At 46.2% G+C, this 27,929-nt stretch overlaps 2 protein-coding genes across 5 annotated transcripts in view; one reads left to right on the top strand and one right to left on the bottom strand.

Moving 5' to 3' along the window:
- LOC126521478 (cell adhesion molecule Dscam1-like) overlaps nucleotides 1-27,929 on the bottom strand; it is a 149,218-nt gene that overhangs the window by 83,750 nt on the left and 37,539 nt on the right. The window lies entirely within an intron of this gene.
- LOC126521470 (uncharacterized) overlaps nucleotides 24,016-27,929 on the top strand; it is a 289,078-nt gene continuing 285,164 nt past the window's right edge. For both annotated transcript variants that reach the window (XR_011895112.1, XM_072288669.1), the window contains exon 1: nucleotides 24,016-24,106. The gene's annotated coding sequence lies outside the window, so the exon portion shown is untranslated. The remainder of the gene's footprint in view (nucleotides 24,107-27,929) is intronic.

Here is a 27,929-nt window from a genome sequence, read left to right as displayed (position 1 = left end):
GTTGAAAATCTCATCTGGGGGCCGGCGACGTCGAGACCCGCGGCTCTCCTGATAGTACGCCAGCCCCAACTCGTGGGGCCTGCTTTCAGGAAACGGACAGCTCTCAGCTCAGTCGGCTTATTTCGCTTAAATTTGCCCCGCGCACTCTGCTGCTATATCGACGTCACACGCGGCAAATTGGAGCGACGTGTACTCTGGGCCCTTCACGCGAACGTCATCTATATCGGGAGCTCTGCGTGCGTGGCTTCTGCCGTTCTGTCCGCGTGTTTCCAATCGCAGCTCTTTCCTTTTTTTTTTTTTTTTTTGATGCGTCACCAACGCTTCCTGGCGCCGGTAATGACGCGAGGAATTCGTTAGCGCGGCCATTCGGAGCCGGGCGTGCCTTCGTAATGAGCGACGCCGACCTCTCTGTCTTCGCTGTACCGTGGTCGTCGGCGAAACACAGCCGGACCCATGAAACGTACTAAAAACGTTCTAATCGAATGAGACGTCTTTGCAGTGCGATCGTTTCGGATAATGGCTAACGTCATTTGACGGCAACGTCGATAGTTCAGGTACCCGATGTTGGCCGTAAAGGAGATTGAAGAGCTTTGAAGCGGAAATCGATACTGAAAGTCCACTAATCTGATGTATAAGCTTGTTTAAAAAACGTATATATCCAGGAATTCAATTTACGTGCATGTCGCCATTGGTCGTCATTGCAGGGATCCGTTCGTTCGCTCATTACTGCAATTTCTTCGCAAGATCTGACCACGTACTTGAAAAAGAAATTGCGTTATCGCCATTCCTGCGAGCTATATCAAAGCTCGTATAAACGTTGGGTGCGCAGACACGTACCCCAGATGCTTTCACGCCGAGAGAAAAAAACGCACGCAGATATCCTGTCAGAGAGAGAGATGAACGGGGTGGGAAAGGCAGGCAACTTAATCGAATGAGATTCTGGTTTGCTACCCGACACTGCGGAAGGGTAAGGGGAAATGAAAGACAGTAAAAACAGCAGAGAGAAAAAGCAAACTAACGGGGAAAAATATCGGGAATGTCGTGAACGCCCATGAATATTAGTCCCTCCAAGGCCACTCGAACGTAAAAATTTCAAGAGTGCGTTCACTGTCTTGTGGTGTGACGAATGTATAGGTCGGCGCTCCAGGTCTGTCTGCTCTGACAACGGCCGATCGTCAAGACGCGCCAGCGCTGTATCGGGGACAATGACAAAGAACGTGTTCGATAGTTTCCTCGTCGCCGCAGTGGTCACACACAGCACTGTCCTCCCAGCCGATGCGGAAACCAAACGACTTCATAAGTGCGACGCCAAGCCACAATCGGTAAGGTACCGTTGTCTCGGGTCGGGATGGTGTGTGCTGGAAACTAGGTGTGTTCCGCAACGATTGTAAGGTATCATATGAAAATACAGAACAAGCAAGCAAGCAAGCAAGCAAGCAAACAAACAAATAATCAAACAAACAAACTAACTAACCAGCCAACTAACTAACTAACTAACTAACTAACTAACTAACTAACTAACTAACTAACTAACTAACTAACTAACTAACTAACTAACTAACTGAGTTTACTGGTAATAACGCTTATCGAATTCTACAGAACTGTCTGCGTAGAGCCAGTCGTCATTCACATGGCAAGCAATATAATACCATGCAACGCGGCTCTTTGTGTTGTACACAATATCTAAACAATAAAAATCGATGGCGCGGGCAAAGCGCCGAGAGCTATCTTGTTCCAATAATTTTATCATTAGATCTCGCTAACTGCCATCCCCGGATGCTAAAGCCTTCGATATCAATCAATCAATCAATCAATCAATCAATCAATCAATCAATCAATCAATCAATCAATCAATCAATCAATCAATCAATCAATCAATCAATCGTTGTTTAAGTATACATGGGCATAGTGCCCCTGAGGCGTTCGCATGTAGCCACACTTTTATAATGTTTTTTACAGTATATATGCAGATGGCAGTGATGATTAGCTTACGACACCCTCGGCCTTTTTCTTGCCACTCAACAGTAAACACTACTACTACTACTACTACTACTACTACTACTACTACTACTACTACTACTACAATAACTGATACAATGACTATTAGAATAGCACAAATGTTTTGCAAACAATTTCGCCGTCACCGAAAAACATCTCGCAAAAGGCCTGTTCGTTTTTGCGGTCACGTATATACCAATGCTAAGCCGAGACGGCGCATCTTGCCGTGTCGGACCGTACCGCTTACGCTTGTAATGACCGACCCCAATTTTACAGATACCTGAAGGGTAATTACTCAAGGCAGTTCGGTTTAAACAACGATAAGCGCGGGCTGTCGGTATACGAATCATTCAACCTTCGTTGGGCTTTGAGGTGAGCTGCTTTACCTGCTTGACAACATTAGCCCTTATCTTATACTGCATATTCATCAACACGCTTCGTGCGAGCTGTGTCTTGTTCATCGATTGCAAGATGTTCCGGTCGCTTCTGGCGCTGCGTACATTTCTAGAAATCGATTGACTCCTTTCTCCGAGGCAGCGGGGGAACGGGATTAAATGAGATCGTGCAAAGGCTCTCCCCGACCGGAACGAGTGTGATTGTATCCTGAAGCTGTGATAAGTGTTGTCTATAACTTACGTTGCTTTTATCTTTTTACCAAATACACATTTTTCCTTGCTAATGCGTTTTGCCTAGAAAGCTGGCATGTGTCACGCAAGCACATACCTCCTGAACACCGACCTGTATTTCAAGCTTCCTTTAGCTTGACTTACGTCGCGCAACGGGGCTCCTCATCTGTCTTTTCAGATTTATTTATTATTTTTCGCAAAATGTTATTAGAGCATCCGGCAGGAGCAGGAAAAGGGGAAGAATAGCATGTGCAAAGAGAAATTCAGAGGTCGGCCACTGCTTTCACTATGCAAATACTAATCAAAGTAGAAATCATTGAACTATAATATTTAGGTGTGAACGTGCTTCGTTTTAAGGTCATTGCTCGTTACCAGTTACATCTGCAGCAGTGACGCATGTAACGACGGCGTTACTATTATCGAGCGCAGGGTCGTTGAACCCGTACCAGTCGTTGACCACTTTACTCTCCACGTTTTCGGTGTCGTGAGTGGAAACGGTAAAGCAAGGAACAAAAAGAAAGCGCGGCGATGCGTGAGAATGCCCTATTAGTGTGCGCACTGACGCGAGCGGAAGTACTTTCCCTGAAATGGCTGTGACATTTCTGCCACATTAAGGGACCGTGTCTTCCGTGAAGCAATCTCTGCACGGACGAGCTGAATTACCCGTTCCTTCAAAGTTTGTTTTAATTTTGTTTCGGAGCTTCGCAGCGTCTGTTTAGTGTCCCTCGAGCGCTTACGAAGCGCAAGTTAGAGCCGCTGTGTACGAAATTAAATTTGGCGATCGAAGTGAACTGTATTTAATCGTATATATGCACCAGACAACTTTTAAAGTGGGCCGATGATCGCACGCTCTCGAGGCGACACTTTTTTTTGACCGCCAGAACGCGTGCAATATCTGCTCTGAAGGACGTCAAGCTGTATGAATACGACATTTTGTCGCATTGCATCATATATGGCTCACATCCGTTCGTTTAGTATTTACTTTATTTCGTTCATTTTATGCCTAACATACCCTTGCGATAAGCTCTTGGAAAAAAAAAGGGAAATAAATAAAGAAAGGTTCCATTTTCGCATGTGCAATACCACCATGGTATATCGTTTAAGATATGCTCACACGAACCTAGTCACCTTGCTGATGGACTAGTGCCGGTATTGGTTGCAAAAGCTTACTTTGTTTGGCCAGTCTGTCGAAGTCATGCAGACATTCACACATATAGATATATTGGTTGTCTTTTACGTCTGATTCTTGGACAATTTACATGGACTTGAATTTGTATTACCCGTAGGGTGTCCTGCCATGGGTCCGTGTGCTTACACTATTGATCAAGCATTTTCATTGTTCGTAAAACGCACTGAAGTAAAGAAACTTCTACACCGCAGCAGTGTATTCTAAAAAAAATGTCTTTATCAGTTTTCGAGAGGAACAGTACAAATCTGTACCACATAGTGACTATGGCGTTGCGCTGCTGAGCTCGATGTCGCGGGTTCGATTCCCGCCGCGGCGGCTGCATTTCGATGGGTGCTAAATGCAAAAAACGCTCGTGTACTTATAGATTTTGGTGCACGTTAAAGAACACCAGGTGGTCAGAATTAATCCGGACTCCCCCACACTAAGGCGTATCCCCTAATAAGATTGTGGTACTGGCTCGCGATACCACGGGGCATAATTTAATTTCTAATTTTGTTGCACGCTATAGCGTCAGCGATCCCTTGCTAGTATTTTTCCAAGCTCTGGGAGCACACGAGAGCGTCCTTGTAGGGTTTCGTACACGATTGCGCATTAAAAAAAATTTATTTTCTTGAAACAAATATGCAAGATGCTTGTTATTGCGCTTACCGGCAAACGCTGGGTAGGGCTTTTTCCGTTCACAAGTTAAACAAAGTACGAGTGATAACAGCACCATAAACATAACAAGAAACAAGAACGTCTGCGGGGTAACATACACTGAGATATGTACATGTCTACGGAGAGAGATTAGATAAAAGCCAGAAACACAATATTCCTTGATGGGAGCGTTACTAGGAAGCACTGACACAAAGGAAAGGCGAAAACAGTCATTGTTTCCAAGTCACGCTCTCACCCATGCCAACTTCGTCATCTTCATAATCTCTCACAATCCTTGGTTTCAATGCAATTCTCTCTCTCTCTCTGTTGCTGTTGATGCAGGTTAGTGAACCGTGGTTGGTTAAAATTTTCCGTGAGCTATCGAGTACCGACCTCGTCAACTTGTGCTGATTCTGGTGAAGGGTTATAAACAAACGCCAGAGAGAGCTAGAGTGGCTACAAAAGAGAGGTATAGAAATAAGTTTACGACCAAACCGAATAGAGATCTTTAGATTAAGGGACGCAAGCGGTTTGGGTCACTTGATCTAAAGATCTCTATTAGCCGAAGCGAGTCTTGCGCCATGAAAGGTGAGTCTCACTCATGCCTTCAGAACTTCAGTACAGACGGAATAAAGTAAAGGAAAGAGGAGTAAGATCGATGTGGTGTTACGAGAAATCTATTTTACAGAAAGGGATGCGTAAGTCATGCTTAATATATCATACGAAGCTATACACATAGCCTTAAGACAGAACTAACTTGAAATAATGGTAATATTTTTTCATGGTAAAGATTCTGGCACTGCGGGATCGTGTACTTCCAGTATGCAACACCCCTGTCATACCAACAGTTTCGGCCCTTCTTTATATTGATTTACACAGTGAAGTTCTCAAACGCTAGCAGGTCACGAAGCGTGATCGAATATAGCAGGGGCTAAGTCAGAAGTGCGCTCAAGCAGTCCTTGTGACAGCGATCAAACTGCACTGAGCTTTATGTATACACGTACTCAACCGCGCGGGTGTGATACACCTGCCACACAAATGATTAAAAACTCTATTAAAGTCAATATGCATTGATATTTTTGAATGGGACGGGAACATAAAGTTTACTAATTATAACACGATCGAAGCCAAGCGTGCTGTAATTTACCGTTTGATATTTTCACGCGCACATTGTTCTGCTTCCTGTCGGTGACTATCTTTCACCGGATTATAGCTCTTATCAAGGTATCCCTCAGTGCAAGACGCGCCTGCGTTTCGAATTTCCTGAATGTGGTCACCGATTATAGAAATATGTGGAAGAGCCAATTGGTGCACGATTCGAATAGTGCTGTATATTCTCGAGTGCACACAAGCACCAACGATCACTCTGGAATGTAGTGTGATACATATATAAATGGCCGGCGGATGGACACGACGGCGTGGTCGCCGCTACCGTTGTGACCACAGCTTTGGTTGTCGTTATAGGCATAAGAATTCGCCTGATAAAGAGTTGAGAATTTGACAATATGATGTCATTTCTGTGCGCAATGGCTAAAGTACATCCTATGCTCCGTCTCACAAATCATGCATGTGCAGCGCTGCCCAAGGTATGAGGCGTACAAAGACAACATCACTGCGCAGATGAATATAGTTCCGGGTGTAGCTGTCTGATTAACAGCAGGATTATAAAGTTTTGTTTTTGCTTCGTACGTAAGTTACAGCGATAGGTTACACGTTAGGACAGTCGCGCATTCGCGTCGTATATCGCGAATTCGGCAGCCACAGAGCAGACGACGCGGCGCGGATGAACACATCTAGAGGGACATTCGGCCTCCCTAGTGGCTAAAGAGTCTTGCACCTTCCACAATGATGGAAACGGCTTGGAAGACGGAGTATAAATGTCCGTGTTACGAGAGAATTGGCTGCCCAAAGGGACCGCGTGAGCGTCCCGTGCTGAGCCTTCCCCTTCGACTCGGGCAGCGACAGCTGCAGCGCCGTAGAATTGCGTCGCTGCTTGCTGTCCCCGTATAAGTGCCATCTGCCCCACCAAAGAGAAGCGGCCACACCAATACGCGACACGTGCTTGATCGATCGAGTTCGAGCCATACCGACGGCGCCCCATATAGCACTCTTCACTGCTGGCAATCCGTGATAGACCGGGCTGCTCGTTGCCGACTGCAGTCAGTTCCCCCGATGCGAGGTGACAGATCGCGTGAGCGTGTCTTCTTCCGTCGCCTCGTTGCACCCAATTCCGCCGGAGAGATTGCGTGACACTGTGTAGTATACTTTCTTGTTTTCGTTTTTATTTTCCGCGCCCATTCGCAATCTTCTAAGCGCCCCCCCCCCCCCCCTCCACCTTCTCCCTCCACCGCCCCCACTCTCTACTTCCCGTTCTTCTTTGCCGGCCGAAAAGTAAGTATCAGCTCGTGCGGGTGGCGTCGTTCCTTAATTAGGACTATTCGCATCATTACGCGGGTGTATATCGTATTCTGCTTGTCCGTGCGTACTCGGAGAAAAATTTGCATGCGGAAGCATTGCCGTTTTGCCTACGCTGCTACCGAGTCGATGAAACCCGTCTCTGCGCGTGACAGGTATTGCGGGCGCTGTTGGTCTGCTGACATGTTTACGTTAAAAAAAAAAAAAAAAAAGAAAGAAAACGTACGCATGTGTCATTCTCCCGAAGCTTCGCTACCTACACGAAGCATAATTAACAAGTGCATACGAGAGGCTTTGCTGAATAACGTTTGTTCTTGTCTCTCTTGCCGCAGAAAAAGCCGGCCGAGTGCATCATGCACGTATAGTAATATGTGAGCCACCGTGATGTTGACAGGTTTACTAGAAGTTCTCTGCAGGAAGTTCACCACTATCCAGTGAGCCTCTATAAAGGCTGGCTGGCGCAGCTCCACGTATACGGCAAAGAAAGTTGAAGGAAATACATACTGTGAGAGGGAGGGGGGGAATAGCATTAAATGGGAGGTTCTTTTCAACGTATTCTACTTCATCCTAAGTCGGCTTTAGCTTGCACTGTGGCTACGCACATCAAAGCCTTGTTCATCCGATCCTTCAAGAGATGTGCACGAGTTAAGTACAACTCGCCAAAGATAATGTTGCGGCTTCTCGGTATAGTTTAAGTCCTTGCGGTAATCAACTATTTTTCCAACTGGCTGTGGTTGGGAGGGGCTTTCACGAAGGCGTACACTACTTTGATCGGAATGACCGACAGTGCTGCATGCGACGTCTGCTTTTCGAGCTTTGCGCCGTGGAAGAGAACATCGAACGTTTATTGTGCCATTGTCATCGATTTCAGTCGGAAAGACAAGCATTATCTATCGCATTGCGACGACTGGACGATCAGCCGTTGTCTGTGGAGGTGCTACTTGAAGACTGTCCCCATCGCTCGTCGGCCCACAAAGCTATGAAGGCATTTTTGTGTTTCTTGGGGGCGACTGGCCTGTGTGAACGCTTTTGACTTTCTGAGGCCCTCCGCGTGCGTGCGCGAGTTCACCGCGGCTTTCCTCCCCCTCCCCTTCCTCTCTCTATCTTATCTTTCTATTCCCTCTTTCCCGTCCCCCAGAGTAGGGTAGACAACCAGATGCATTTCTGGTTAACATCCCTGTCTTCTCTCCTTATTTCCTCCTCCTTCTCCTTTCCAAGTACCTTTCTACATCCCTGGCTCTAAGGATGTATGCGTACTATATGTGTTCTTTGCCTTCACTGTCTGTTTCTTTCATATATACGAAAAAATCGAGCCCCTCGATTCTCTTTAGTCTTGTCGCTCACAAAGCGCACGGAAATATATCAATCTGCGTTCCTGCACAAGCCGCCGAGCCGTTTTTTGGCCGAGCCAAGCCGCCCGCTCTTCCGCTATTTTCTAACTATCCGTAACACTGCTGTTGTCAGTCGCGATAAAATCACGATAGAAGCCCAAAGCGAGAAATAAAAGAGAGGGCGGAGGGTCTCACTTTCACACGTCGACACATACCTGCTCTTTTCGAGCTCTTTCTAATTAGTGTTGTCTCATGCGAACGTTGAAGCAAAACGCGAGGAAGTTGCGCCAACCGAGCGAGATTAGTTCTGGTGAAAATAAATTTAAAGAGAAAAGGAAGTGTTGACGCAATGATATCACCATCATCGTGGCTTTACCCGACGAAGCGGCCAGTTTCCGGACAAACAAGCGCCGCCGTGTCCGTGTTGACTCGTATTAGTGGTCGCCGTCGTTATAGAAACCGCGCTCGCTGAGCTCGCCGCTGCCTTGATGACGGCCGCGCAAACACGGGGTCTCGCTCCTCTGCTGGGCGCAGGAGAACCCCCGGCACGAGAAAGCTTTCAGCGCGGCCTCGGCGAGACGGGCCTGTTTCAATTTCCGCGTGCCGGTACACTCGGGCCATGTATACGAACTTCCGGAGAAACGCACCCTATAGCGACACAGGCAATCAGCACGCGAACCCGGTCGCACACACACGCGAACGCGTATAGTGCATGCACTCTGCGTATAGGTGCCTAGCGTGCCAACGAAAACAGGGCCAGCGACCTGCTAAGACATGCCGGCTCGACGAGAAAGTAGGAACGTGTAGGGATGCTTTCGTGTGCTTTCTTTTAGTTTTCACATCGTCTTCTCCTTGTATGTTTTTTTTATAGTTTGTGTATCGCACAGTCATGATCAGTTTATGTGTAATGACGTACTGTTGCTAAGTGCTCCATTACAAATATACGTTGTTCCGGGGCACTATAATGAACTATTATTATTATTATTATTATTATTATTATTATTATTATTATTATTATTATCATACGTTCTTTCTTTTACCTCTCTCAATTGATTAACATTTTATAGTATGCAGAATAGAGAAATATGGAGTTTCCGTGGTGCCTCTGTATCTTCAACGAAAGAAGGTAAGGAGAGAGAGAAATAGAAGACAGCAAAGGCAGGGAAGTTGACCAGACGCATGTCTGGTTTTCTACGCTGCACTGAGGAAAGGGGATATAGTGATGAGAAGAGAGAAAGAGGAGAGAAAGAAAGAGCATAGTTCCTCGCACATCTGAAGATGTGCAGCGGGACCACACAGGGTCGCCAAGACCTGCCGACTTGAGGTACTGCAATAACGCTTTCGTGGCTTTCTGTGCCATCGATGCGTAGGCTATGGTCCAAGGATATTCATTTCTGAAAATGGCCTAGAGTCCTGCCGGTTCAGTTCTATACGGAGAACTCCATGTTCGACTTCGTGCCGGGGACAGAGACATAAGATGTGTTCAGTCGCTTGTGTAGTTCCACAAGAGTCACGCATGGGCGCATCCGACGACAAAGCCGCTCGGTCCGCCTATATTGAAGCCCGACCAGTTCCGATCTTCTGATCCAGAACCGACGGTGCAAGAAAGCTTGATTTCGTGGCTAAAGCTATGACACACAGATATTGGTCTTCTCCCAACCTCTCGAAGTGTCATCTTCATATACTTGATCCATCCCTAAAGCCACAAGTACCATCAAAAGTTTGCCGCTCTGAGTCGACAGTACTGTGCCGCCTCTGGCTCGGAGTGGCATTTACAAAGACCTACAACAGAAGAGGATGGAGTTCCTGCAAGACAAGGGAGCTCTGCAGTACCTTATATTACATTCGACACAGCGTTACTATATGCTTTGGTTTTGTTTTAGCTTAGCTTGTTATTTATCGCAAGCCATAATTTCGCCCGAGCTCGCATGTGCTCTGTTATCGCGTTATTACTCAGTTATCCCCATAGCCGTTGGCCCCGCGGATCACAAGAGATAGACAGATGAAACAGCAAAAATAAACGTAAGGAGGTTAACCGGAGCGGTAATGTCGTTTGCCATACGCTGGGAGGTGTATGTGTATGTAGCGATGGAAAGCTGAGCAAATCGATTACGCTCTACTTATGGCGAAATAATACGATCATTCGCCTTGATTCAATGCAGTCATTGTCTCATCGATATGCGATAGACAATGACTCGACAAACTGTGGCGAGCTTATTTTCCTTTCATTACAAATGTCGTCAAGCGATTTGTTACGTCGTTCGTCAGCAACATTTCCGTAAATCTGTTACGAGAAGGCCGGGTTTGCTTTATCACGATGTTGGCCTCAATGTTACACTTCCGTTCTCGGCTCTTTCAAGTGCGCGGCGACTTTGCCGGTCTGACGCACACAACCATCAATCTCGAGAAATCGTTTCTTTTTATCCGTCCTCCCTTCCCTTTTTTTATTTTTCTTTTCTTAATTTCTTTTCTTGATTCTTCGCCATACCGGCAACTTTGTTCCCGCACGCATTGTGGCGGCTATTGCAGCGAAGCCTCACCCCGTTTCTGAGGAAGCGGGCGACGACGTTGTTGCCGCTCCGCGCGTTGACGACTTTCCGGACCGTCGCCGCCTTTCGGCAAAAACGCGGGGCGGCGAACAAAAGTGACGATTTCGATCAGTTTTCTTCTCGCAGTACACAGGCGCCAAACGCGGTCGATGCGGCCGCACGGGAGGCTCTCTCTCTCCCGTCTCGGCGCTGCGCGAATCCACGCGTCGAAAGAAAACAAGCCGCGACACCTAGCCCGCTCGGTCGAGAGGGAAGCCTTGTTCATCTTTAATTATGCGTACACACGATGTCAGAATCGTTGAACAGCGCGACACCGAAAGCGCCAGTGCTGCGAAGTCCAGCTCACATGTTTGACGCCGCGAACGCTGCAAAGTTGTGCACCGGTGATATTGGCGGTTGGTCATCAAGAGTAAAGTTAGGTATCGCGAGAGAAAGAAGAAAATGAAAAGAAAAGTAAACGAAAAAAAACCAGAACGAAGCTTGCGTTCACCATTCGTGCTCATCAAAAAAAAATTTAATTAGAATCTAGGGTTTTACGTGCCAAAACCAGGGTTTAATTGTGCAGCACGCCGTGGTATTGGCTCTGGAAAACCTCTCCCTGAAAGCCTAAAGACGGCAGCCTGCGGCGCTTGCTTGGGAACCGGGTTTATAGTATAGTCGCGTGCAAAACCGAAGGGCCTTAAAATAGCCTGACCACAACCGCGACCAGCTGCCGCGCAGAGGTTGAAGAGAAGGAGGAGGAGGAGGAGGCCTTAACGCGACGCTGCGCGCTCTCCTTATTTGGCACCGTCATCTTGTGCAAACTTACACGGCACGATCGAGCATTACGTGCAAGCCGCGCTAGAGATTATTGTGCCCGTCTTGGTAACAGCCGAGTAATGGATCGGCGCGCGAAACGAGGTCGTTAGCCGTTGCGTCATTCGCGAACGCGTGACGTCAGGCGTCGTTACTGCGCGTGTGCAGGCGAAGCGAGACGAGGAGGAGAGAGCGACGAGGACGCCAGCCCACGTGACCTAATCTCTACACCCCTCGCCCTCTTTCTTTCTTTCTTTGTTCACCGCATCACAGATTTCGCACATCTGGGAGCCTTTCCTTCCTTTAAGTCTACGTGTCTACGTGCAATTTACTCTCCTTGCGTGTATTATTCTCCTACGTGGACATTAGTATGCTGTACACTAATGTTGCTATATTGTTTGAGCTTGTCGTTAAATTACGATTTTACGATTGTGGGACATGGAATTTCCGGCGCAACGTGTGAGCACCAACAACTTCCATGGATTCGTTCACAGTTTTCGAAAATTGCATAAAATGGACTGTGTGACCACTTTCGTCAAACCAGCCGAATATGTTGAAGCAGTAAAATAATACGTGGGTTGAAAGGTAGAATGGCGTTGAATGCTTGAGGCAAAAGAAAAAATGCGAACATTTAACAGGATGATAACATACAACCGGACGAATTGCTTCACACTATAGATCCGCTGTGGATAGTAGCGGTCTTTGCGCTGCGCTAAGCCCGAAGGCGCTGGATCGCGGCGGCCGCATTTCCATGGGGGCGAAATGAACCCTATCGTGATTTTGGCACGGGAAAAGCCCCGTTTTTATGCTATTGTTTCACTAAACAGCAGGAGAATGCAGATCGTAATGTTGTTGGAATCACGATTTGTGAAAATGTTCAAATTTGGTGTTCTTTCATTTCTCTCTTTTTTTTTTTGCAGCTAGAAAGACAACAAGGTTTCATTGTGCAGGGAAATATATAGTAATACTTATTAGGCGTAACTGTGGGGTCCGCAGCTATAAGTACCATAATCCGTGATTTTCAGGTTTAATAACTAACGTTGTTTCAGTGGTGTGCGTAGTTTACTAAAGTTTAAAAAAAATACTGGTACTATCATCGCGACTGCCAAAAAATTTTAGATAGGCGTACTATACGACTGGACTTATCTTGGGCACCATGTATGGCGCAAGTACTCATACGGAAACAATTGCAACTACCCTTACAAAAATGGGTGTGAATTTCTGATTGCATTTTGATATGTTTTTGATGGTGCATCAGAGTGTCATTATAAACTCAAGAGCTAATGACTTTTAACACTAAGCTGGCAGCAGTCACTTAGTAGAGAATAAACATCACGATTTGAGCAGAGAATACTATGCAGGTTTTCAACTTATATGCCTGTTGTATGAACACTAAAGGCGTTTATCATCAACTTTACAACAGCCACTCATTAGAGAATAAACATTATGATTTTTGTAAATATTCATACAACGGTTGCAATGACATTTACTGATTTACAAATACATCATAGATATGTACTCTAACTCATTCACGAAGTGTTTTAATATATATTTTTATAAACGAATATGTTTATAATTGTTTTGATAACGCCGAGTTTCAGACATTTCACATCAAGTTGGCAGCAGTCACTCAATAGAGAATAAAGATCATAATTTTTGTAAACATTCGTACAGAGGTTCCTATAGCGTTTGCTGATGTATAAACACATCATAAACATGTGCTCTAACCCAGCCACGGAGTGTTCTCATATGTATTTTAAAAAGAAACGAAGATATTTATAATTGCTTTGATAAAACCGAGTTTCAGATGTTCGCTTCAAGTGCCACTGCCGCGATTTTTGTGGTGAACGGACCGCAGATTAACGATTTTTTTTTATTACGCCTACTTGTTCTCACCGCGCCAACGTGGTTCATATACGTATATATGATTTCGTCGCATGCATATTAACTTTATTGCAACAAGTGGTCAATCGGAAACCGCCAGAGAGACAAGATGTAAACCCGCGCTAGCCCACCGGCGACACACAAACATAATCATCATCATCATCATCAGCAGCAGCAGCAGCAGCCTGGTTGATGATGATGATGTTTGTGTGTCGCCGGTGGGCTAGCGCGGGCTTACATCTTGTCACACAAACATCGCCTCCCCCAAAACACACACACACACACACACGCTAGATAAAGTGATGCGTAAATTGTACATTTTACGAAAAGCGATGTCCGCAGTGAAGCTTTAAGCACCAACAAGTAGGACCTTACCAACAAGAGCTGAGATACTTGTCGAACTCAGCTGCAGTGCATGGCCACCTACGGTGCACGGTGAATCTGCTCATCTGTGCAGGTATCGCAGTCGACAGTGCCGCGCATATCAGCGTATTTTCTTTTTTGTGTGAAATTATTGCGAGGAGATGGTAAAGTGACAACAACGGTAATAAAGTATTGCGGCTGGTGACCATCGGCGGTTCGTTGCGAAGCGCCGTTAGCGAAACATACATAGCTTCGAAGTGAACTGGAAAAGGCCTAGCGACGATGTCGGCGCCACCGCGAGCGCTCAAACGGCGGTGAAGGCTGCCGGCGATGTATGACAGAGTGACCGCTCTTCCCGATTAACCAAGTCGCTCTGTGGCTGCCGTAAACATTGAGGACCCATCCTTTGCCGCTGGCAAGCAAAGCAGCCATCGAGTGGCGGCCCGCGAATGGCAAACGGCGTATACGGCGAGCTGCCGTGCCCAACGCGAACGCACCTGTACGCCGCGAGCCGGCTTGCGCATGTACCGGTTTTTCATTTCTGCACGAAATTAGACGAGCAAATTTTGAAGCGATCTCAACAGTATGCATTTTCTAAACGGCAACAGTCGTTTTTTTGAAGAGCAATCCATCCGCGATCCGCTTAGAAACAATCTGCGAGGAGCTTAGGTCATCATCGCGACAGTGGTGATATTTAGTGGTCGCTAATGGAAACGCGTGCATATAATGTGGTTTTATAATGACAAGTATGTGTGCTGTCGATGTGATTATTAGCCCACCGTGTTGTAACAAGCATCCTGTCGAAATTTACTGCCTATTTGCGTAGAAAAGAGGCGCTCCCATGCACTGGCGCCATATTGGTGGTAAAAGCACCATGGCTATATACTATATATGCAGCTTAGCCGGTATATTTCAGTAGACAATTTAAGCAGTGTTTTACATGGCCATGGATGGGGACTTAGCCATTAGCCTGAGCGGTTCCCATGAATGCTCACTGGTATCGCAGCCATTATTGCGTAACCTGATACATGCCATCTGGTCTGCAATCTCAGGACGATACCCAGAAGCATGAGCTCATAATGCTGTGAAGGGGGGCTCGGCGGCTGACCACCATCCTCCAGCCGACGGCATGCAGTCATCGTATTCCAGCAGTGAAAATGAGTCCGCTATTCTTTTCTTTCTGCCGATGTTGCAGTCCAGGCTGAAAATTCGGTTCAGGCTATGGTTTCACCAGACAAGAACAAAAATGAGCAAATTGCATCTCGTGACATGCCTGATATAGATGAGGAGACGCCTGAGCAGTTGCATATGGAATGCGCAGCGCCACGTCCACCATGTGTCCCGCCAGCTGTGTATTGCTTAAGAGTATTCGTCTGATCCATCTGAAGATGACGATGTTGATTCATCTGAAAACGAGAGTACTGGACACTCTTCTGGCACTGACATTTACGAAGTGAGATCATTGTCATATTTGTTTTTTGTTGACTTCCTTTACTGTAAAGGAAACAGGTACACGCAGTATAAAGAATGGGTGTGTTAGTTTTTTTTTGTTTTGTTTAATTCAAACTTTCTTTATGTGGAAATGTAATGCACGTATGCTCCGTGTTAAGTTTACTTTGTGCGTATAAATGTGTAGTTGAAGTGAAATGCGTGAAAAATTCCCGTACTCTACAATCAGATAATTTTTTGTTACATTTTCTTTAGCGACATTTTTCGGTTTATGCCGTAACTACTAAGTTTCGCGGTTCCAAGCCTCTCCGAAAGAAAGAGAGAAAACAAGAATAGGAAAGGGGCAGGGAGGTCAACCAGAAGAACATCCGGTTTGCTACCCTACCCTGGGGGTGGGGGAAAGGGGAATAGGAAAAGGGAGAGAGTAAGCCTCTCCGAAAATCGATAATTAAGAATACACCAGAAATGCAGTTATCTCGAATGCACCACAAACGCAGTAATCCAGGATGCATCAGAAACGCGGTGGCTAAATACATGCAGAATGTTATCAAGCACTCATCACAAAAACACATAACAATGTAACCCCAATTTCTGGCAGCTTTGATGAGAATTGTATGCAGCTGTTAATCAGACCTTCAGCAAACATTTTTATAAAGGTATAGTTCGTTAACTTATGTAAAGTGATTATTTCTTTAGTGGGCCGGAACCTTCCAGCTAATGTCCTCCTAATGTCGCGAGGTTGATTCGGTGCAGCTTTTTAACACGTTTTTGTTTCTTTCAGATTTCAAACTTTATCTCAGCTTACGTGGGGCACCCTGTACATCGTAGAGCCGGCTGAGATGTAACTACATGCGGCGCACGTCCGCGTCATCTCGCGTCCCGCGTACAGGCGTCTCTGACAGCGCGATAACACATCACATCTCAAGGCCTCGCGCTCGCGTGACTAATGACGGACGCTCTGCAGGCGACTGCGGCCGGAAGCTATCAGGAAGTTCGCAGGCGGATGCCATCTGTCAAGCTCTGACGCTCTCTTCGAGCCGTCCAATTGAGTTTCAATGTTACTGTTTTCTTTTTATAATCGCAACTTTCGTCTCTGCCAGCTGGTGATAACGCAGGCCCTTCGTCCACAGCTCCGAACGAAATACTTCCAACGCGAAGTTGGGGTATATATTTTATAAAAGTGCAAGATCGTCATCCAAAGATGGCAGCTCCCTGAGCCATGCCAAATGGGAGGTTAGGCTTAAGCGATCGTGCGCTTCGCGTTAACGTGAGAGGATATTGAGCGTAGAAGTCGCGAAATCGATGTACAAGAAGTTGGTGATAAAAATAAAATAAAAAAGAATAGCGAGGCTCTCTGCCATGTGTTCTCTTCCGCTCAAAACGTTCGATGGTTAGGCCTAGAAATAGTCTCCATTGTAAACTATAAAACACAGAACCATGTTATGAACTCGTCGTGAGGGAAGTTGAACAGAGAAATAAAATAAAGATTAATAAAGAAAGAGTAAAAGCTATCTTTTAAGATCGTGTCACTCGAGCAGCGATTCCTTGGCGCGAGAGGACGTGGAAACAGCTTCTTAGAAGATAGCGACAACGTGCTCAGGGAAATAAAATAGGTCGGTTCATTTTATTGATGCTTCGTGTATGTGTGTGTGCGCCTGTGGTTGTGTTTTGCCTGGAACATGTCATTTAGCCTTTCTCATGGCGTTTACTTTTCAGCAGTGCTGGAATGTTGCAATGGAATTTAATTTATATTATAAGCTTTATTTATGCATCCCTGTTCTTGGTCAATCGTCAACTGTTATCCGTGGAAATATGCGATAGTGATCATCCTATCTACTAAATTTTTGGTGGTCTCGGTCTAAATAAATAAATAAATAAATGAGTAAATAAATTATTAATTAATAAAATGGTAAGAAACAAGGAAGGAAAGAAATACAGGAAATGTCTACGACAGCGTCTGCCACAAAACGCACATGATTAAACGACTGGCCGCGGTCCATGCACATGACGAGTCTTTGACGATGAGTCTTTCCTTTCCGTATTTCAGCGTACACGTTTTAAATTCGGTAATAAAGAAGACTACATGTACGAAGACAACATGAACTATCAAAGAAAACAGTAGAAAATGTGTAAGTCCTCCGTCTACAAATTTGAAAAAAAAAAAGAAAAAAGAGAAGGAATGAATTTGTAGTACGATCAGACGATAACGTGTATAGATAACTGTATATAATCTTTCTTTGTGTTTTTTTTTTGCTGCTTTATAAATACGCTATGTAATAATAATTTACCCGATGAGGGTCACCAAAATCAGTTGGTAGTTCCAAAACGTGCCTCCACCTCTCCTTTCCCTGCTGAGAGATGTGTGCGCTCAAATCTAGCAAAGCATAAGCCAACTAGCTCAGCTAAGGATCATCACTTTCTGTCACATACCAATTTCAACATGTGTACGCCCTATTCAGAAGTTATGCAGTTCAGCACAGAGTCCAATCTTAGAGCTCAATTCACAGTGCGAAATGAGTTGGTCTGCATATGAGCTTCACGCAGAGTACAAATTTACAGAGCCGTTACAGTCACAGTTTCAAGAAGATTAGTCTCGTTTCCGGGTTCCGTGCCCGTGACAGCAGCCATTTAACACGCGGCGACGCATTATGATTTGCTTTTTCGTTAAACAGTGTATGCAATGGAGTAACAGAATGGTTACCAAGGGAACGAAGATGCTGTCGATGGACGCAGACAATTAAATGGAGGTGAGGAATTTGCAGGCAAATGATAGAGAAGGTCTATCACAAGACACTGGTAAACGGAGATCGCAGGCAGATTTCGTCTTGCAGTGGACCTAAACAGTTTGAAGATAACGGCAACAAGATTTTTGGAGAAATATGCTGTCGCTTTTTTTTTTCATATATAATTATTCGTGCAGCTATACGGGTGCTGAGATGATATAGCTTTGTGAGCGATGCCGGTAACTCCTGTTAGCTGTGTTACGCACATTATCTATAAATGATCACGGCGTTACTATTATGGTTAAAAGCACAGATCCACGCACGAGTGATATAAGCCAGAGCCACTGCAGGTCAAAAGTTTCGCGGGACGCGGAACTATTGGCTTATGGATCACGCATGCACTATCCACCGAGAAGGCGCTGATATATGCCTGGAGCGTTCATTCTTGTTTACTTGGCAGATTTCGCTACGGGCAAAAACGTATCTTATCCTCGTGCTCAGTGAGAATACGCTCTTCGTTCGAGCTCACGCGCTAGCGAAACAACCCATTCGACGCCCTATCAAGTTCCGAATATCGAAATAACAACGGCGCCTCGCTCCCCGAGACGAATTGAGCTCCTCAAGAGATTTGTGCCCCTTCGATTTCGTTGTTTAAGAAAGATGACTTGTTTCTCTCTTCCTCTCTCACTTTATTTCATTCTCGTGAGAATGCAACGGAAGAACAGTGCGATGGATTACGAAAGGGCTATAGACGGTGAACTTGAAAAACCATGCCGCGCCATTTTGTTTTTCGTTTCGTTGCCCGCGCGTTTCTTCGAGGCAAGGTTGATTGAAATAAATAGGCCTCGGTCGCGCCGGCCTTGGCTGCCACTTATTTCAATGGAACGTTGGATGTGCGTGCCAACTTGAAGTGTGCGGAAACGGAGCGTACGAGCTCGCCACTTATCGAGAGGAATATGCATGTCTGCTTCGTTAGGATGAGGCCTGTAATAGTTTGTTCCCGCAGCTGCGCTGATCTCTGCAGACGTCCCGAAAAGAGAAGAAAAAACAAACTAAAAAGAAACGCAGTGCAGTAATGTATAAGCAAGGCCCAGTACTTTAACACTGCATATCAGTTAATCTAAATCAACTTTACATGTGCTGAAGTCTGTCGCCAATAATTTAGTTAAATAGACACTAAAGATAAACAATGTTCAGAGTAATAAAACATTCTTTTAAAAAATCTAAGTTCCATAATTTTTTGATAGTAGCATTACTAAAAACTAAAATGAAAGCCAGCTTTTCTTTTAAATTTCATTTCGCGCCGGAACTTTCACGCAGATACATCAGGGTAGCGTCACTGATTTAAAGGTACTTATTCGCATTTAGGCCGTTCGTGGCTTAGGACAAGTTACTGAAACTTGTGATAGCTGTCTCGCTCATATAGAATACAATGTATAGTAAATCTTCAACGAAAAAAAAATTAACAAAGCGCGATCAGACGCCCTCGAAATCGGTGACGTAACCGCGAACTGGGTGGAGAACTTCCAGATGGCGTCACCACTTGTCTTCACGCCTTTTCTAGGTTAACTATAGCCTCCTTACGGCGTTTAGATTGCCTTTCACGCTACTTTAGAAGAGCAATTTCTTAGTACAGTTGAACTTATTGTTCTATTTGGCACGCCCCTTTAATAACCTATATTCAGTAGAGGTTTGATAAGAACACTTCACCGATCTAAACTTATGTCGTGCATTACTTCTTCACTGTTGGGTCCAATGGTAGCAAATCGTGGCTCTCCCATTCGTAACTTATTTGTGTAGAGCAGCGTAGATACTAGAATGTCCAATCACTGCTTTCTCTCTGTAAAGAAACTGGTTGTTTTTCTTGCACACCGAGTGCAAAGCGCTGTAAAGTGCGATGCCGTCGAACGCATGCGATAGTCTTGCTTCCGGAACTTCCTCGAGATGTGTCTAAGTGCGAGCAACTACTGTTCCCACGATTGGGCTTTGCTAAACAATGGCGGCTCACCCGATGAGGCCGATAGTTGAACCACTATAGGAAAACGAGCAAAGGGCTAACCCCAAAGCACTGCAGGCGGTCTGATTTGATACGAAGGAGAGGAAAGCGAACGGAGACAAACAAGTCCTGTGGGAAAGCGCGCGTGTACTTTAACTGTATATGCTGGCATGGGAGACAACGCATCGCCTTGTTTACTTGCCGAGGCAAACTAGCTATATAGCGCACGTACAAAAAGCAAAGAAAAGGACACAGCCGCACAAGCCGCGCTATCCAGATATCCGATGGTATACGGAAGTGGTACCCGATTAAGCACCCCTGCAATTAATTCGCAAACTCGTCCATGCGATCCCCCACTGCGCCTCTGGTTTGAAACTGGTGCACCAATCTGTAGCGCAGGTTGAGTTTTCTTTTTCCTCCTAACAAAAGGGAAGGGGGCAAAACGTGCTGCGCACAGTTATTTCGTGCCTTGGTGGGGCGATGCATATATATGTATATATATATATATATTAAACTTTGCTCTTCTACATAATTTTGACTCTGTGAAGAGCTATACCATGTCTTTGACCACAGCGCTAACCCAACGCTGCAGTGCAATGAAACTCAGTACACATGCTATACAGATGCACAGCACTGTGGGACCAGCGGCCCTCGAACGCCCTGCACTCTGCGGCATGGTCGACAGCACCGCGAGGCTTTTAAAATAGCGCCGTCTTTTGGGAGAAAGGGGTGCATAAACACAGGACGAGTGCTTCCGAAAAAAAAATAGCACCACCACGAACGACGAGGCTTTTTCCATCAGACTCGAGCAAGGATGAGGATCAGCTTCAGGACGTCGGCCACAGGCTGCACCCGCTCACGTTTGGTAAACAGTGACTCTCTGGAAAAGCCGTGTTTTCGCTCCACCCCATTCCCCCCCCCCCCCCCCCCCCCCCCCAGAAAAAGAAAATGCTTCGATGAAGTTTGGGCAGCGGGTGCGGTTCTGAATAACGTATACACGGATAAAAGACCTAACGGGTTCTGAGCTGAGCGGGGCCTAAAGCAGTCCTTCTCGCAAAACTGAGCCTTGAATGAACTCAAATGCTTCGCGTTCTTCAAGAACAAACAACGTGTTGATGACCAGGCAGATCCACTCGCTTCAATGGTCGCAGAGGGCGACATGGTACAAAAGGAAGTTGCGTAAATACGATGACACATTCGCGAAGTTGTTTCTGGCTTCAACACTATCCAACACTAGCCAATCGATCAAAGGTAAATGCTGATCTATGGTGTCGCGTACACGAAACCTGTTACTAGCCATCGTATGAATAATTGCACAGTTCGTGCATGCAGGTGTGAAACAGCACGTAATTAAAGGAAGAGTAAGGATATCTCGCTTGCATCAATACCATGTTCTGCTTGCTCGGCAAGCGCGTTCGATTTGTTGCCGTACCCTGTATTTAGTGCAGACAAGATGCATTGATTCGCTGTTTGCATTGATGGAAGTTGCACACACAGTACGAGACGAGCGCGAGTTCACTTAAAAGAGAAGTGGCGCTATTAGTAACACCTAAACTGGCTGCTGGTCCTTATTTCGTTTCACTTTTTCGTTGATAGTGGAAGCTCGCTGGCAATGCTGGCTTGCGGGCCACACATGCCATAAAAATATTGTAGACAGAGCAGCGGGATGACATAGAACACGACACCACAATGCCTTCGTACAGCATTCAGCAAAATTTCTTTAGAAAGTTGCCTCATTTGAAATGGAACAAGGCTTTGAAGCGCCAGCTTTCCGAATAGATTTCCCGATCGCGCGTGCATTCTCATAGGCATACTGAGTTGGCCACGGAATGTGACTGCACAGAGCATTACGGGGTCACTTGAGACACGAAGGCACTCAAGGAGATTTGAATCTCTGAATATAGTCTGTAAGCTATTGCAGTCATTTGCTTTCCACGAAAGCGAATTTTAAGTTCGTCTCACACTGCAGCGAGTGCTGCTTCAATTAGCGGCACTTGCTTGCGTGCGCCTTATCTTGCACGTGGCTCCCACAGTGAAGATGGTGCCTTCAGAATATTTCACCTCCGTACGCTGCAAAAGTTGCTTTAAGTTCAAACGAAGGCCATTGCGCCCTTATTTACGGAGGATACATAAAACGAAAAGCAGTCACACCACATGAGACGTCCTGTTATAGCTCTTCTAAAGTATAACGTGTTCTGTCTGCCCAGTTCTTAGAATCTGGTCGTTTAGTCGTCTAAGCTTGGCCGGAGCAAATGCAGCTCTGCTCTGGGAGATTTAGTACGTATAGTTGCCGTGTACGGCTGCAATTCGGTGAACAGCGGGGTCCGCGCAACCATAACGAGTGCGTGTCACCTGGCAGTTGACGAGCATAACGCATGGATCGAAAGAGAACAGTTCGCCACTGTTCTCCGTTTTCCTCGCACTCCAATCTCGCGAAGACCCGTTCGTGAGCGCCTCCCGCTCCGCAATCTTCTCACGCAAGCGTGACACACGCTCAAACAATTCGACACCGCACTTGTATCGACCATCGCATCGCAATTTCCGGCGAATAAATCACGGCACCGGCGTCACAGCGGGCACTTTCCACATAATTCGCATACACATCGCCCAACGCCTGCGGCAGCGCAGAAAGCGACAGTCATCACTCCTGTACCACTCCTCCGCAAGCCTCCAGCGAACGGCCCCACGCGGAGGACAAGAAAGAATGGGCCGCATCGCGTCGTCACAGCTGGAAGCGCTTAGGACGAGCTCAACCGTGCAACTCCGCACTCTCCCGTCGGCACCGTAGCGACGACTGGAACCCTCTCGGACGAACCTCTCTCGTTTTCCTCACCGCTGGCGTTTCACTTTCAGGCTTGTCGTGTCTGTGGCCCATGAAAGAGATACCAACAAAAGAACCACCAAGAACGACGAAAAAAAAAAAAAAAAAGCGAGAGACGCAGACGAGACAACGGGGGGCAGACAACCACTAAAAGGGCTCGCTTTGTTTCTCGCTAGGCGAGGCCTAAAGCGTCTGAATCGGGGTGCGAGCCCCTGAGAGGCAAGTTAATCTAGAAATCTTTGCAGGCGAAAGATTACGATTCCATGCCGCTGTTCGAGTGACAAAGAGGCTCGCAGCTGGGCCCGGTGACGTTTATTTTCTCGTCTGCTCTATGGCATTCGACTTTCATGTCCTGAACTTGCGCTTTCGAACGGAGCTGCAGCTCCTCTACGATAGTGGAATGCATACGGCTCGATTCTGCGGCACAGAGGCGCCAGCAGCTGGTGTCATCGCGGAACGGGAAGAATGCCAGAGTTGCAAAAGAATTCTCAGTTGATGCCCGCTCTGTTTGGAATGGTGTGAGCATTTTGCGCTTGGCGTTGAACGATATCCTTGAACGACGACAGACATACACGTTTATTTTCACGTTTGCTTGCTGAAAGTTCAGATTTTTTTGTTTTAATGAGCTGGCTGCACGCCTTCACTATTCCATATCGTCCGCTGTTTTCCGTCGCAGTGGTCTCTACGGTGTTGTTTGGCTTCGATACCTGAAAAAGCTCGAAGTATGCACGCACAGATTACATTGTGTAGATCATTTGTATCGTTACTTCGGCCAACATATAAACGATGTACGGTATTCCGAGTCTTAATGAATTTAACACCATCACGCGCGACGATGGTTGCGACATTCGCGCAGCTTATACTGCCAAAAGTACGCCTCATTTGCAAAAAGAATGCCCTGCGACCACGACCGACAACGGCCGGCTAGCATTTCTTTTTTATTGCGATTCGCGTCGACATGCAATTTTAAGACACGTGCTCCAATATTGCTATTAACTGCTAATTCAAACCGCGTTAGCAGCTTGCGCATCAAGAATGGCAGACTTAGAAAGAAACATTTAGATTTTGGAAGCATCAGTTAACGTAAGGCCCAAACGAAACAATTGTTTTACCGTACCTTGCTAACACCACCCGCCACACCAATCCTCAAGAAGGAAACCGAAAGCGAAAGCCGCGAAGCAACCGGTTTGGTCGGCTTGCTAGCAGGCAAACGCTGGCCAAGCCTAGCCGACAGAAAAGCCGGTTCGTTGCGCCGTTTGAACGCGAATGGCGGGTGTTGTGTTGTTGTGCGTGCGGGATTAACTGCTGCCAACTGGGTCCTGCCAAAAACGGTGAGTCGCAGCTGCTTTCACACCTGATTTTCTCGGCGAGAAAGAAGTGATCGTTTATGACGACGCCTGCCAGAAATGAGGACGAGGAAGAGTGAATGGCCGTTCAATCATCACCAGGACCGTTGCGACTTCCCATGTGCGATGTTTACATCGCCGTGACGGCGATGCGCGTTGAAATGTCGAAGGCGACGTGCATGTTTGATGCCGAGGAATGCATGACATAGAATAGTTCAGCACATATTGGTCTCTTTCGGAATGACATTTCTTAGAAGAAGCCGTTGCAACCGTAAATAATCTTGTGCGGCGGAAACGTGTAGTTTTTAATTAAAGTTATGACGCTTTCAATCAGTACATAGCGCTCGGTAATGCTGTAGCGCTTAGCACTCTCAACTGGTCACCGCCAGCCATAATTTGGCAGAGAGCTATTGTGTTGACCCTTTGTGCTTAATAATAATACGCCAGCATGCGTTTGGCGAAGTACCTCACATCTTAGCCGGGATAATAAATGCGCCACCTGTCCGTCTCCGATTATTCAAACAGCGAAATGGACAGGCTGTGCGACGCACGATTGGTCGCAAGTTTTCTGTTACGCTCCGTGCTGCCTAATAATGCATCGATCGTGCCGAGGAATATTGCATTCCCGATGCGACCCGGAGGTGGCACGAGCAGCTGCGATGAGCCCGAGTATCCTTACACCCTGCGATTGTGGTGTGAGTGACGTTCTTTCTACTACTTTTCTGCCGTTCTTTAGTTGAGACATTGCGCCGTGCGAAGCTCACGCAACTCTATACGTGCTCTGTTGTCTGGGAAATCACGTAACAAATAATAGAGAAGCAGCAGCGAATAGTCGTGCGTCCTGTGTTAGATGAGGCGAGGACGGGGAACAGCTGCGGGACAGCAAGCGCATGCACGCATTGAATCAGTTGTAGCCCTCAACTTTGCACCTGTGAGCGGCTGTTGATGCCTTGCTGAGAGTGGGAGCGAGCAACAAAAAGAAACGACAGGAGACTTCAGCACATATATGGACTGCGCGCATTTGCAGCCAACGTAACGTTGGTCGCAGCTGCATATAGCGCGATTCATGCGGTTGGCATCTAGCATCGGCTACACCTAACTGAATTTCCTCTGAGGTCCCCAAGTTGACTGTTGATAGTATAGGCACTCTAGGTAGCGTGCAGGTCCTGATAAAGGTATCGAGAACATAAGCGATTTTTCGCTCGGGTAATTTTTTTAGTAGTAAGTCGCTGCCGAGTTTGACGTCGAAGCAGATCCTAAAACAGAAATTCGGCTAGCATTTGCGTACCTTCGAAACTGATTTATGCGGACTTGTTCTTTCTTTTCTTCGGGCAGAAAGCATAAGCTGAACTCAATTGCGTCTAAGTGACGAATCTTTTTGAATTAGGCTAAGCGTGTAATTCTCGAATATTGGAACGGATGCCTAAAACATGCGGCTTGTGTGACGTCTTGTTTTTCTTACTTTTTTTTGTCAGCTATGATCTTATCACCGCACGTACAAAGCCGCAGGTATCGATGCAACATCCTAGTTCGGAATAGGATGAACAGTGGTTTCGTACATTTATATATAACAGTCATAGTATATGAAACGCCAGTCATTGCGTGTGATTCAACACAGAATATCGGATTAAATATATGATATTGCACTCGAGCCATTAAAGGCCGAGACTTTGACCGCGCCGTTGTCAACTTGTAATGTAGCTTCGAATACAATTATTCTTCGACGAACTTTTATGTCGTGAGAGGGGCGCTAGGCTGCTTTACTTGTCAATATATTATACAGGCGACTGTAACAGGGCGCACTAAAGAGAACAGAATGGAAGAGAGCGTGATATCGCTGCCACAAACCGACACTTAAATCAACACAGCAGTTGAATGTGGGTCGTGAGAATACGTGGCAAACATAACGCAGAGAACATCTTTCTTATGGCATTCTGAAAGGGCACCTCTTGACCTAGTGAGCAGCGTAGATGCGACAAAGCTATGGATACACGCTGTTCTACGAGTCTACGACCGACCTTTAGAACAGAGTACTAAAGGTAATGGCTACGAAGCACAGACGTGCGCTCGGGTGGGTGCGAATAGTCCGTCAAAGCCTGCTTAAGAATGCGCAGATTTACCTCGTAGCGTTTGGTCTTCTGCGTAACTCACAGAAGGCTGTGAAAGACAGGGTGGTGTTCAGAACCGTGTCTTGCGTGTTGGTGAAACTGAGTGCGCGTAATAATGAGCGCTGGTTGCTTATTCGTACATTTCTTGTGAGAATTTTGAGACACTTGGCAGATTTGAAGCTAGCAAGTATATGGAGCTCATGGTTTGGTGGAGGTGTGAGTGACAACGGGATTTAGGGCGCTGGCTGGGAGGTTCGATGCGTTCCACTGTTTAAGGGAACATTTATAGCCAACATAACTTTAACGTATCAAATTACTCAGGCCTGTTGTCAAAACTGAGCCGTAAGAATTCCCGAAATATTAATTTGGTGTTTCCTTTAACAGTGGACCGTACTGTGTACATCCCCCACCCCTTATTTGTACGCTTCTGCTCAAGCCGGTGCTACCAAGCTCAACCTATCCGTTTTTTTTTGTTGTTGTAACTGTTGTTCCTACAGTCTTGTTTAAGCTTACGTCCACTGTTTCGAAGCTGTCCCTTCCAGGCCCCTTTCGTATGCGTTATCACGAAATCGGCTTTGGCTTGTACTAACGGCGTGGGAGTGGACTGATTGGCAATTCAACAGCGCACCAGCGGACAGTGAACAGAGGGAAGCGCGGTCACACAGCTTGTTTGAATATATGTTCTAGTTGTTCGGGTTCTCTCAAGCGTGTACAAAAAAAGAAAAAAAGCACTTGTGTCCGTCTTTTTTTTTTTTTTTGTCCTCCGTCCATTGGTGCGTTGTTGTCCAATACTACAGACACTTGCAAATGTGTGTGGCACCGCAGCGATAAATCTAGACCTTAAGTTTAGCAAAGAGAAATGGAAATTATGATCTTTAATGAATAGATGAGTATTTAATTATACGTGGTGTCATTTCAACAGCAAGTCATAGACATGGTCAAACAATATAAATACCTCGGCTTATGCATAAGCGAAGGAAAGGCTTACTCTAGCATCCCATCAATGTAAGGGGGAACCGGAATGCATCACTCATGAAACATAGAGCACTTTGGGCGCACAATAATATGAGGTAGTGCGCGGAATTTGGAAAGGAGTAGCGGTGCCAGCGCTGACGTTCGCAAGTGCTATTCTGTGCTTAAAATCGGTTAAAGTGCCCAGGTTGGAAGTTAGCTAGAGATCGGTAGGCTGGTTGACTTTGGGAGCCCGCGGCAAAACCACAAATGAGGGTGACATGGGTTGGGCCTCGTTTGAAGTCAGAGAATCGCAGAGCAAGATTAGTTTTGAAGAAAGACTCAGGAACATGGAGCAAAATAAATGGGCGGCTAAAGTGCACAAGCATGTGTGCGTGAAAAGCGTGGACACAGAATGGAAGAAGAAATCATGAAAGTTGGCAACGAAGTACAGGGTTATTGAAATTGTAGATAGACAGATAGGTAGTGAATTGGATGCCAAGAAGGGAAACAAAAAAGCCCATGGGGATTTACAAGAATGAGAAGAAAGATATTCGAAGGGAAAATCTGTACGATAACACAAAGGGAAGTGCCTTGCTATTTGAGGCTCGAGCCTGTTGCCTAAGGACAAAAACACACCGCAGCAAGTATCCGCAACAAGATGAGGCATGCGTATGCTGCAGCAAAAATCCGTAGACCACTCAGCACATCCTAATGGAATGCGAAGGGATTCACCCAGTGAGACCCGT

The sequence above is a fragment of the Dermacentor andersoni genome, chromosome 6, assembly GCF_023375885.2.
Source record: "Dermacentor andersoni chromosome 6, qqDerAnde1_hic_scaffold, whole genome shotgun sequence".
In the NCBI taxonomy this organism is placed as follows: Eukaryota; Metazoa; Arthropoda; class Arachnida; order Ixodida; family Ixodidae; genus Dermacentor; species Dermacentor andersoni.
This window is presented reverse-complemented; position numbering and strand designations above follow the sequence as displayed.